General features: G+C 31.2%; 1 pseudogene; it reads right to left on the bottom strand.

Annotated features, from left to right (window-relative positions):
* Positions 1 to 1,188: 1,188 nt before the first annotated feature.
* LOC111730990 lies at positions 1,189 to 1,307 on the bottom strand (annotated as a pseudogene).
* Positions 1,308 to 13,171: the final 11,864 nt, after the last annotated feature.

Below are 13,171 nucleotides of genomic sequence, written 5' to 3'. Positions count from 1 at the left end.
ATAAATTTCAATTTACTCTGTGGTAAAATGGAAATATATTTTTTTCCTAATTCAAAGCATAACCTACGGAGGTTAAAGGAGAGACATGTAAATATAGGCATGGTAATGGAGTTTTGGTAAGTCTTAAACTAACATCTCTTTTCACATATTGCTAAGCAGATGACTTAATCTGTGCTAACGAAAAATGTTGGAGGCCTAGAGTGCGTGGTTCACTCCTGAATGCAACAGCGGTTGACTTTGTTATTGTAATATATTTCAGCTAAGAAACCTTTTAGAGATGTTTTAAGGAGTAAATAATACAAAGGTGGTGCAATTTTGATCTCACACAACTCAAACTGCAAAGACATTTGTTTTTATCACCTAACAGTGAGGTCAGTCAATAGTGCAGTGATCATAAAACAGAGCCAAGCTAATTATCTCAAGGAAGAATCTAGTTGTGCCTATATTCTCTGCCTTTTCAAAATTATTTAGACTTGCTAGCTTTCTGAATAATTGAACATTGAGGTTTTAATAATGAATTATTGTGATAATCAAAATAACATTTTTGTTAAAACTTATTAAAATACAATTTTTGTTGAATTGCATATTAAAGAGCTGTGTAGAAAAAAGGTTCTAATCTACAATAGCAAAATTATGCTATAACATCTGTTTTTTTGAGTACATGTCCAAAGTAATTAATATATAAAGTCACATTTACCTTTACTTGTATCATAAACTATAGAGATGATGATCGTATGATTGACAGTCCTATAATACACAAAGAGAATGGCACACTTTTTTCACCAAAGTATAATTCTGACATTTACTTTGAAAATACCAGTAGTAATGAGAGGTCATACAGCCATAATTAAGTTTTCAAGAACAATAAGGGTATATACATTGTGGTTTTGTTTTAAAGAACAGCCATTTTTCTTATTTGTTCTCTCAAATAAGTAATGGTATTGATAATTTGTTGCTTGGATCATTGTTTTTCTCTTGAAAATTAGTTCACATAACTCCTAGGAAGCAATAACTTTAAAGACTTAGATGTTTAGTGCCATCTTCATACTTAATGTTTTCCAAGGGATACCATTTAATTAGTTATTTGAAAAATCTTGTGACTAACATTTTTATTTCTTTTATATAAGTAAAATTTATTTTTTAATTTTATTTTTATATATATATTTATATATATTTATATATTTTTTACACCTGCAGCACCTGGTCTTACTAGGTGGTCTCCCATCCAAGTACTAACCAGGCCCAACTCTGCTTAGCTTCCAAGATCAGATGGGATGGGACTTGCTCAGGATGGCATGGCCGTAGACTTATATAAGTAAAATTTAAAACTTTGATCGATTTCTATTATAAATAGAAAAATAGAATGCCATTGATATTCTCAATAAAAAATAAAAAAAGCAAAAAAGAAAAGCATGCTTAAAATAATAGTAAGAAAAGATGGTAGTATATTTTCTAAACAAAACACACAATTAACTAATATTAGTAATTTCATTTATCATATCCCCAGGCTATGATAAAGGAGAGAAAAATTACACTAATGCCTAACATTTGTCAAAATGCATCCTGGATATTTTTTATCTTAGTTTTCATTAATTTTTACAATAAATCATTGGAAAATGTATAATTATTATCATTTTAAAGAAGAAAAAACTGAAATTTAGAAAAGTAAGATAATTTTTTTAAGGGTGTCAGTTACACAGTAGTAGATATAGAATTTAAACTCAAATTCTTTGGCTTGAAATCTAGTGCTCTTTCAACTAAAATCATTTCTTCTGTCCCTTGTGAAAAGTCTAATTGTGACAATGAACAGAATTTCACCCTGAAATTGAATTTTATTAACAATATAAAATTTTAAATTTCTGAGACTACAAAGAAAATGAGATAACATTTAAAGACTGAGTGACCGTACACATGATGGTGAGAAATTTGTCTTTTATTGGCAAAGCTTGCTTATGATGTATGTGTTATGGACTAAGCTATATATAGAGGTCTGAGAGAAATATGAGATCTGGCATTAGAAGACTTTGGATGTTAAAAAGATATAGATATATAAACAAATTTATAATAGAAAACAAAAGTAAAATGAGTAAAATTAAAATCTCATTAAAAACCAGTTCTCTTCTTGGTGACTTTGGGCAGATTACTTAACCTTGTTGAGGCTTAGGTTTTTTTATCTATATAATGTAGATGAAAATAATATTTATATTATGGATAGTTGTGAGAAATACCTTTGAATAAGAATGTTTTTAACTGTTTCTGATTCTTTCAGGAAGCTCCAGGGTAAAATCTGTTCATTTCTTGCCTACTCCAGCTTCTGGTGTCCAAGTTTCCTTGTCTTCGGCTGCATCATTCCAACTTCCCTTATTTTCTTCCTTACTCAAATGCTCTTCATCTACTGTCTTCTGATAGGGACAGTTATTATTACACTTAGGGTTTACCTGGATAATCCAAGATAATCTCTCCATCTCAAGATCTTTAATTTAATCATATCAGCAAAAATCTTTTTTTTGCTATGTAAGGCTACATTCAGAGGTTCCAATGATTAGGACCTGTATGTATTTGGGGACCATCTTTCAGCCTCTCACACATGCAAATGTACATGTATAGTCTCAATGAATCCTCTGAACACCTATATCCAGCAGGCAGTTTAATTACTTATTTAATATGTAAAAAAATGGAGAAACAGAGAGATTAAATAGGAGGTCATGCAGTAAATTTAAAAGCTAAAGTTAGATCCTTAAAAGTATGAGTCTAATGACCATTCCTAAACCTATACGGTGACCAACTAAAAGAAAAATCATTACACAAATAAAGGATCCCAAAAAAGTGTGTAACAAGAAAGTCATAATAGATGTGAAGTAAATAATATATGCAAGGACATAGAGCTATAAAAAATGATTGCTTTTCAAGTTTTAGAATCAGCAATGTATCTACAATAAGCCAAAGACTTATTTACAGTAGCAGAATAGAATGTAAATGCTTTAAGACCTGATAGTTTGTAAAGTAAATGTGAATAGAAATGAGGAAAAATTGGATGAAGAGGTAGAAGTGAAAACCGTTACAAGATGAGAAACAAGAAATCCTATAAATGCTATGAGAATAAGAGATAGAGGTAATTTATTATGAGGTCAGCAAGATAATACAAGAAGTAAAAATTAGTGATGTAACTATAAAATATTTCAATTACTAAAACAAATCTATATCTAATGAGAAATATAATGGCCACATGGAAAACAAATGAACAAGAGGAGGACACTTTACTGCCTATTATTTAGTATTAGGTCAATATCCAGGGGTCACAAGAAAAAAGAAGTGTCTATTTAATTGTACAAAATGTTGTAAACTTTAGCAAACTTCATATCACTACTTAAATAACAAGGTTAAATTCAGAATTGTAGACATTTAATACATGACAAAATGTAAAGGGAAGGAAAATGTTCTTTTGCGTAAATGGATAAGACCCTTATTATGACAGAGTTAATTAGGCTCTTGGGAGAATTTATGCACAGCTAATAAGAAGCAGAGCTAAATGTTGTCTTAATTTACCCTCCAGCTCCAAAAAAACCCCCAAAAAACAAACAAACAAAAAAATGAACTTATTCATTCAAGTTGCACTAATTGAGCCAACAATCATTAACCCCTCTTTTCTGGATACATTCTCATATTAACATACAAAACTGAGCTATATGTTGACCAAAGAGCAAAATTTGTTTTGTTCTGTTTTTATGTATCTTTAAACATGTATCCAAAGCACATTGTATTTAAAGATAAAGCAAATGTACAGAATTCAGAAATTTATTTTTCCTCCGTATAGAACTTTTATTATTGATTTTATCTTTTAATATGGCATAACAGAGTAAAAATGTTTAATAATTACCTGTATTATCAAGTAGGGTTAAACAGTATTATCAGTAATGTTTGCGAAAGTGTGAGTTAGAACACCCCTTGGTGTGGGGCAATATCTTTTTAACTCAAAAATTTTAATATTCTTTGATTCACTTCTAAATATATCTTTCAGAACATATACAGAGATGTACAATAATAATACACACAAATAAATTCATTAAAAGATTATAAATAAGATTTGGTGTAAATGACCCTAAATTCGACCTGGTTTACATATTGCATTACATCTATAAAAACTGATGTAGCTCTACAGAAATAATATTTTCAGTTGGGCATGATATTTATGTATGGGCAGATATATATCAAATTGCTAACTATGGCTGTCTTTTCGATAATAAGACTGAAGGAATTTTATTTTCTAGTTTATGGATTTCTTTATTGTTTGAAGGGTTTTCTATGAATATATGTTACTTTGAATATGAGAAAATTATTTTAATTTTGTATGATAAACTTTATTAATAAAACAATTTAAATTATCTTAAAAGATATACTTGACTATATAGAAGTTTAAGTGAATAAACAAATCAAAGGAATCGATGCATTTATTATGTGATAAAAGTTGAATTACATTCTTTTAATGTCAAAAATAAACATACCAATAAAATGTTTTTAGGGATACATATTTATGAACTAAAACAACATAAAAAAACAATAAATAGGTAACAATAGGATTCAGTAAGGTTATTATGATAAACAAGAGTGGAAGGCTGAAGATCTACAGATCTAGATATAATATATTGTCAAAATCGTAAGTTATTTCGGATGGTGAATTTAAAGTTAATTATTGTATCATTTAAATAGATTCTAGAGAGAAAAAGGAGCATCTATGAATTAGCAGTTTTGAGTATTTCATTGCCAGGGACCTGAGTTACATAGGAAGGGAAAAATTGAAAAAAAAATTGTAACATGAAACTAATACCCTAAAACATTCTTTAACCCCTTTTAGTTTTGAGCATTAAAAATTTCCTGTTAAACTCCACAATATATATATATACACAGAATAGAAATGTGACAAAAAGACACCAAAATATTAGTAGTAATTTTTAATAGGTCGTGTGCTTAGACAAGTTTTTACTCTTCCATAATTTTTAAATTTATATAATAAACATGTATATTTTCTTGAATTTTAAATATTCAATGAACTATATTTTGTATTTAAAAACTCTAAAATGTAAACTATAAAAAGTTTTTCTAAGCACATTTGAAGAAGGTCATTGGAATTTTTATCTACAATTCTCTTCTATTCATTTTGATATTGCACAATAGAGACTAATGAAGGAAAATGATTCTCTTTACCACAAATTTTAGTTACAGTTCAAATGAGTGTTTAATAATGTGTGCTGAATGCCTCTCTCATTGATCACATACCAAGGTCACTCTAAGCATTTTTATTTTCTGTGAAGGGATTTCACTCATTATCATAAAAAGAAACTCACAAAACTATTTTTATCTCAAGTTTACCAGCATCATTATCTTTATTTATTTTTTTCAATTTTCAATTAAGTTTATTGGGGTAACATTGGTTAATACAATTATATAATTTTCAGGTGTACATCATCAGTTGACATTTGTATATTCTATTGTGTGTTTACCACCTAAAGTCCAGTTTCTTTCAATTACCATATATTTGATCCTCTTTACCCACTTCACCCTCCCTCAAACCCTGTATTTGAACTCCTTTACCCCATCTAACTCCCCTCTCCAACCCACCCCACTAGTAACCACTAGTCTATAGTCCATGTCCATAAGTCTCTCTTTGTTTGTCCTACTCATTTGTTGCTTTTTGGTTTATATGCCACATATAAGTGGTATCATGTGATTTTCAACTTTTTCTGTCTGGCTTATTTCACTTAGCATGATTATCTCAAGGTTCATCCATGTTGTCGCAAATGGCAGTATCTCATCTCTTCTTATGGTTGAGGAATATTCCATTATATATATGTACCACAGCTTCTTTAGCCAATCATCTATCGTAAAACACTTCTGTTACTTCCATGTCCTGGCCACTGTGAATAATGCTATGAACATCAGTGTGCAAATATCTTTTTGGATATGAGTTTTCAAGTCTTTGGGGTAAATACCCAGTAAAGGGATTGCTGGATCATATGATAGATCAATTCTTAGTTTTTTGAGGAAACTTCATACTGTTTTCCGTAGTGGCTGTACCAATTTGCAGTCTCACCAGCAGTGTATGAGGGTTCTCTTTTCTCCGCATCCTCTCCAACATTTGTTATTACTTGTCCTGTTGATTATAACTATTCTAACAGGTGTGAAATGATAGCTCATTTTGATTTGCATTTCCCTAATAGCTAGAGATGTTGGACATCTTTTCATATATTTGTTGGCCATTTGTATGTCCTCTAGGGAGAAGTGTCTGTTCAGATCCTCTGCCCATTTTTTGATTGGATCGTTTGTTTTTTGTTGTTATTGAATTATATGAGTTCTTTGTATATTTTGGATATTAGACCCTCATCAGAGGTATTGCTTGCAAATTTATTTTATCATTTGGATGGTTGTCTCTTTACCTTGTTGACAATTTATTTTGCTGAGCAGCAGCTTTTTAGTTCAATGTAGTCCCATTCACTTACTTTAACTTTGACTTCCCTTGTTTTAGAGGTCAAAGTCATAAAATCCTCTTTAAATCCAAGGTCCTTGAGTTTAGTTCCTATGTTTTTCTCCTATGCCTTTTATTGATTCTGGTCTCATATTCAGGTCCTTAATCCATTTTCAGTTAATATTGGTGTATGGAGATAGAAAGCAGTCTAGTTTCATTCTTTTGCAGGTGGCCTTCAAAATTTTCCAGCACTTTATTGAAGAGGCTTTCCTTTCTCCATTGTATGTTTTTGGCTTTTTTTGTCAAAAATCATTTGTCCATATAAATATGGATTTCCTTCTGAACTCTCAATTCTGTTCCACTGGTCTGTGTGTCTGTTTTGCTGCCAATTCCATGCCGTTTTGATTACTGTCGCTTTGTAGTATAATTTGAAGTCGGGAGAATGATGCATCCAGCCTTGTTCTTTTTTCTCAGGATGGCTTTGGCAATTCTGGGTCTTTTGTGCTTCCATATAAATCTGATGATTTTTTTGTTTTATTTCTTTAAAAAATACTGATGGGATTTTGATGGGGATCGCATTCAATCTGTATAATACTTTAGGTAATGTGGTCCTTTTAACTATGTTGATTCTTCCGGTCCAAGAACTTGGACTATCTTTCAAGTTCTTTGTATCTTCTTCCACTTATTTTAATAGGGTCTTGTACTTGTCATTATATAGGTCCTTCACATGTTTTGTTAAATTTATTCTTAGATACTTTATTCTTTTCGTTGCAATTGCAAAAGGAATTATTTTTTCCACTTCTTTTTCTTACATTTCATCATTAGAGTATAAGAACACTTTGGATTTTTGAACATTGATTTTGTATCCAGAGACTACTGTATTTGCTTATTGTTTCTAGTAGTGTTCTTATGGAGTCTTTAAGGTTTTTATATAGAGAATCATGTCATCCTCAAATAGTGACTTCTTTGTTTCCTATTTGGTTGCCTTTTATGTTTTTCTCTTGCCTCATTGCACTTGCTAGAAGCTCAAATGTTATACTGAATAACAGTGGCGGTAGTGGATACCCTTGCCTTGTTCCTGATCTTAGAGGGAAGATTTTTAGTTTTTTACCATTAAGTATAATGTTGGCTGAGGGTTCATTATAGATGACCTTTATTATGTTAAGGTACTTTCCTTCTATACTGATTTTGTTAAGTGTTTTGATCATTAATGGAAGCTGTATCTTGCTGAAGGCTTTTTCTGCATCAATTGATACGATCATATGATTCTTATTTTTTAATTTGTGTATGTCAAACCATCCCTGTGCCTCTGAGATAAAGCCCACTTGATCATGGTGTATAATCTTTTTAATATGTTGCAGTATTTGGTTTGCTAGTATTTTTTGCATCTGATTTTATGAGAGATATTGGTCTGTAGTTTTCTTTTTCTGTGTTATCTTTACCAGGTTTTGTTATTAAGGTGATATTGGCCTCATAAAATATGTTGCAAAGTATCCTCCTCTTCGATTTTTTGGAAGAGTTTGAAGATAATGGGTATTAAATCTTTTTTGACTGTTTGGTAGAATTCACTGGTGAAGCCATCTCATCCTGGACTTTTACTTTTTGGTAGATTTTTGATGATTGTTTAACTTTCCTTATTGCTGATCGGTGTATTTAGATTTTCCAGATCTTCTTGATTCAGTCTAGAAAGATTGTATTTTTCTAAGTACTGGTCTATTTCTTCTAGATTATTAAATTTGGTGTTATATCCTTTTTCGTAGTATTCTTGTATGATCCTTTTTACTTCTGCAATATCAGTTGCAATTTCCCCTCTTTTATTCCTGATTTTGTTTATTTGTGTCTTTTCTCTTTTTACTTTACTGAGTCTAGCCACGTGTTTGTCAAATTTATTAACCATCTCAAAGAACCAGTTCTTTGTTGCATTTATTTTTTCTTTTTTTTTTGTTTCAATTTCATTTATTTCTGCTCTAATTTTGATTATTTCTTTCCTTCTGCTGACTTTAGGCATCATTTTTTCTTCCTTTTCAAGTTTTTTAAGACAAAGTATTAAGCTGTTTATTTGGGCTCGTTCTTGTTTTTGGAGATGGGCCTGTAATAGTATGAACTTTCCTCTTATGACTGCTTTTGCCATGTCCCCAAAATTTTGATATCATTGTTTTTATTCATCTCTTGATCTCTCTTTTTATTTCTTCTTTGACCCAGTTAATCTTCAGTAGCATGTTGTTCACCATGATCTTTAAGTACTAAATAAGTTTTATGAAAGTATGTTACATTGTAGTTAGTAAAAACTACCAGAGAATCTGATTTCCAGAATGCTGATGTAATCAGCAATGCATGTTACATGTGGTGCATTTATTTATATATACACATCATCTAAGGCATGGGTCCCCAAACCCGGGTCTGTGGACTAGTACTGGTCAGTGGTCTGTTGGAAACTGTGCCACACAGCAGGAGGTGAGTGGCGGGAAAGCCAGTAAAGCTTCGTCTGTATTTGCAATGCTAGTATCATCACCTTAGCCCCATCTCAGATCACCAGGCATTAGATTCTCCTAGGAACACTGGTCCCTGGTACCAGAAAGGTTGGGGACCACTGCTCTAAGTCACTGTGAATCAAATGCATATGTCAAAAATATATGATTTTTGACTTTGGAGAATTCACAGCTTAGAAAAATAAGACATGTGACTAAATACAGTGCACCATGCTAAGTGCTACAATGGAGTTGTCTGTAAAGCTGAATGGAATTGCTGTGATACTGACATGGGTAAGTAGCCTTTACAGAAACATAATTTGTAAATTGGGTTTTCAAAAATGAGAACAAAACTTTTCCAGATTTGCTCAAAAGAAAATAATATTACTATAAGACAGTTTAGCATATGCAAACACACAATCCCGGCATTTAAAATTTATGAATTAATTAAACAAATGTATATGATTTTATGATCATTATATAAAACATACATTATATAAAACACTCTTAGGTTTCAATGATACATAAAAAATGACCAACAGTATCTAAAATAATTTCTGGGAGACAACATGGAACAATATGCACAGTATAATTTTAAAAATTTCTATGACAACATTATGTTCTGTGGGGTCTATTTGAGCAGAGAGGAGAGAGTGATTACCTCTCTTTTGGGAAACCTAGACTATTTTTATGAGTAATTGATTTTGTGTTAGACCTTAAAAAAATGTTGGCCGACAAAATATACACCAGAGAGGAGAAGGAAGGAAGAGATGAGGATTCTCCTAATGAAAGGTGGAGGCAAATGTATGGAGTCCATTGCCTAACTGGTCTTTCATTTCTTTTAAATCATACATCCATAGTCTTTGCATTGCACAAGATGAAAGGGTGCATTCACATTATAATTAATATAATTCTGGCATACTGAAGCTCTAAATGCATAAGCAAAGAGAGAGACAAAAAAGAATATGTAACCACAATATAAGAACTTTTTATACTTGTAGATAATGTACATCTACTATTATATTTCTAGTGATACACTATGGAACATTTTTAAAAGGATAAGTATATATGAAATAAATAGTATGTTACAATTTTCATTCTACTATAAAGGTTTTTAATTGTTTTCTACAATTATGCTTTCATAATATTAGTACACCATATTCTTAAGGAGAGATTTATTTTTAACAATAATAGGTACAAAACTCTACTTCAAATTGCCTTTTTTGATAATTCCAATGCTTTTGGGCAACTTCTTTTCTAATCTAATTCAATAGTATGGTTTCAAACCTCTAATAGAGCCAATGACCTCTTTGTGTTTTCTGTTTACTTATAATTTTTACTTGCATTATATGCATGTGTTCTTCCTGGAGTTTTTCTTTTTTTTCCCCCAGATACTTGATCTCATGAGGGTTAAAATTAAATGTTTGTTTCTATAAATTCACATACCCTGGACATATAAATTAAAAAGTACTATATTAAAACAGGTGGGGAATACTAAAACCTTCTATATTGGGACTTCCACTTTTCCTCATATCTACATAACATATAAAAGCTATAATTTAGACTATTTTTAATAATTAGCATATTAAATATATCAAGCAAATTCACTTTTTAAATTCTATTGAAATATTCTAAAGTGTTATTATCCTAACTCTTAATAGTATTGTATGTGGGATCAATTGTAAAGAAATATGATCAAATCTTGGAAAGTCAAATTATCCTAACTCTTAAAAGCATTGCATGTGGGATCAATTGTAAAGAAATGTGATCAAATGTTGGAAAGTCATGTATGATGTGTTTAATAGCTTGGATGTTGTTTGAACTCAATATGAGTCAATAGAAAAATATTTTTAAAAAATAGTAATTGATGTGACTAAAATCTTTCAGCTGGATGGGCAACTATGGCACAGAAGAGGGTAGGGTATACTAGAGAAGAGAGTCAACTCTGTGGTTTGGAACATTTCCCTTCTCTCATGTTCTCCAACTGCATTACAGAGCTCCTAATTCCTATCTAGTTCATATTTTTTTCCTACTTAAGATTCTACTGAAATAAAACAGTACTACTAAAAATTCATTAACGTGTTTGTCAGTAACCTAGCAAATCACAGAGGAATGTAAACTTTAAGAGGTAAGTCCTGCGTGCCTGGAAAATGTGTGAAATATGAAAAGGAAGACTTTGAATATAGACTGCCCTGATTTGCTCTATTAAACAGAGTCCATTCTGATAGAAACGTCTAAGATATTGTCTCACCATTTTCAGGGAGAGATCATTCACTTGAAAGAGTAAGGACATAACTCCTCACAAAGCCATCTCATAGGTATGAGTAAAGAAAAGTAGAAAATTCATATAATATTGAGGCTCAATCCCAGGATCTCTCTTCTTTTTCCTGTGTTAATTAGGAACATGTAAACTTTTTTTTCTTTTTTCTTTTTCTTTCTTTCTTTCTTTATTTTTCCTCACACAGAGATCTACTCTATAAAGAATAAGCCTGCTGGTAATAATTGTCCAGTTCACATCTTTTTATATAACTAAGACCATCAAAGGAATCAGAGCTCAATTTCACAATTCTATACTGAAATGTAGAGCAAATGGGCATTGTGCACAAAAGAAACTAAAGAAATGCTCGGAAATTTTTCAAATCCAGTTTTGTGAATAAGCATATGCAGTGTGGGTGAGGATTACATCACTTCAGCATGTGTGAATTTGCTGGTAAATGTATTACTCAAAAAAAAACTTAAAAAGTAGAACTAGCCCCAAACTATTCTCTTTCCTATATAATTTCATTTATGTCATAGAATCTTTTGAATGTCTCCAGAAATTGAATCAAATTCCATGGGTTCACAAAATACAAGGCACTATAAATTTAGAATGAAGTCTCTTTATAGATATAACTCATTCAACATTTATCAAACCTACCAATGACAAGCACGTTGTTAAAAGCTAGGTACAAAAAGACTAAATACAAAGGTAAAAGAGCAAATGCAAATATAAAAAGGGTATGACATCCTTGACTCGATGTTTCTTGTGTATCTATACTAAGTTTATTGTACCTCAGAGAGCTTTCTTTCTGTTCATGAGTCTAGGAGCCAAGGCTGAGCTTTATATGTAAAACTACAAGGGAGAACTTTAGGTACTCTTAACTTGTCCTCATGAAAGTTACCAGTACCATCTTTGTTGACAAATCTAATGAGCACTCAGCTCCTGGAAGAATTGTACATTTTTGATGATTCCTTTAATCATTGATCTCTCTCTTCCCTTGATTTCCAAAATAAACTCTCCCAGTCTTTGCCCAGTGCTATAACTAATACATTTCTTTTGAAGACTCCTAAAAAGGTCAGTTTCCCTTGAGTTTAAAGCCTTACCATTTTATACCTTTTGAACCCTATACTTTTTGTGAAAATCCTTCTCTATGGACTACTCCAGTTTTGCTTGTAAGTGTACATTCGTACTTTCACATATTTTTCATGTTTCATACATTATTTAAAGGTTCGATGCTGTTTTTTTTTTCTTTTACATCTATCTTGATTGCCTAGGATGGATGATGTTCACATTTTGTCTGATAAATTAATGTATAAAGTTATCAACAGTTTATTTTCATGAATTTAAAAATGATATATGGTAAGCGAAGTGGCCTTGAAGATGGCATTTGTCAGTTGATATGCTATGTCACCCTGTGCCAAGAAGACCAAGCAATGATGCAAAATCCTAATAATCCAGATAGGCCTTAAAAATTACTTAAACTTATTCTAGCATTAAGAACATTGGAGTCCAACAGGTTAAATGATAAATCGAAAGCCCACATTGAATTAATATTAAAAATGAGAGAAAATTTATGTTTCTATAGCAGAATTCCTATGCTCTGTCATTCAGCAACTGGCTGACAGGGAAACAGTGACACAACATTAGAAGTCTAAGATGGTTACAAGCTATCTGCATGTCACCTTTTATTATCAGTTCCTTCCTATTGTCAGTTCCTAGATGTTGATCTCTCTGTGAATAATACAAAAGGAATTGTTTAGCATATTAGTCATAGCAAAAGCTTTACAACAGCTTTTCTCTCAAACGAATGAATTTATTTTGTTTGTTTGGTTTTTTTTTGGAAAATGGTTGGAGACTATCTGGACATAGTTATGACAAGAAAAACTTTTGTTCAATAATATCTTGCCTTAACTATATTCTTATTCTTTCCCCTTATTTCACTAAATATTCAGGTATTAAAATGTATGTGAGTATATTTTAATA

Source organism: Pteropus vampyrus, unplaced genomic scaffold (genome assembly GCF_000151845.1).
Source record: "Pteropus vampyrus isolate Shadow unplaced genomic scaffold, Pvam_2.0 Scaffold10, whole genome shotgun sequence".
Taxonomy (NCBI): domain Eukaryota; kingdom Metazoa; phylum Chordata; class Mammalia; order Chiroptera; family Pteropodidae; genus Pteropus; species Pteropus vampyrus.
Note: the sequence above shows the minus strand (reverse complement) of the source record. Positions and strands in the feature narration are given on the sequence as shown.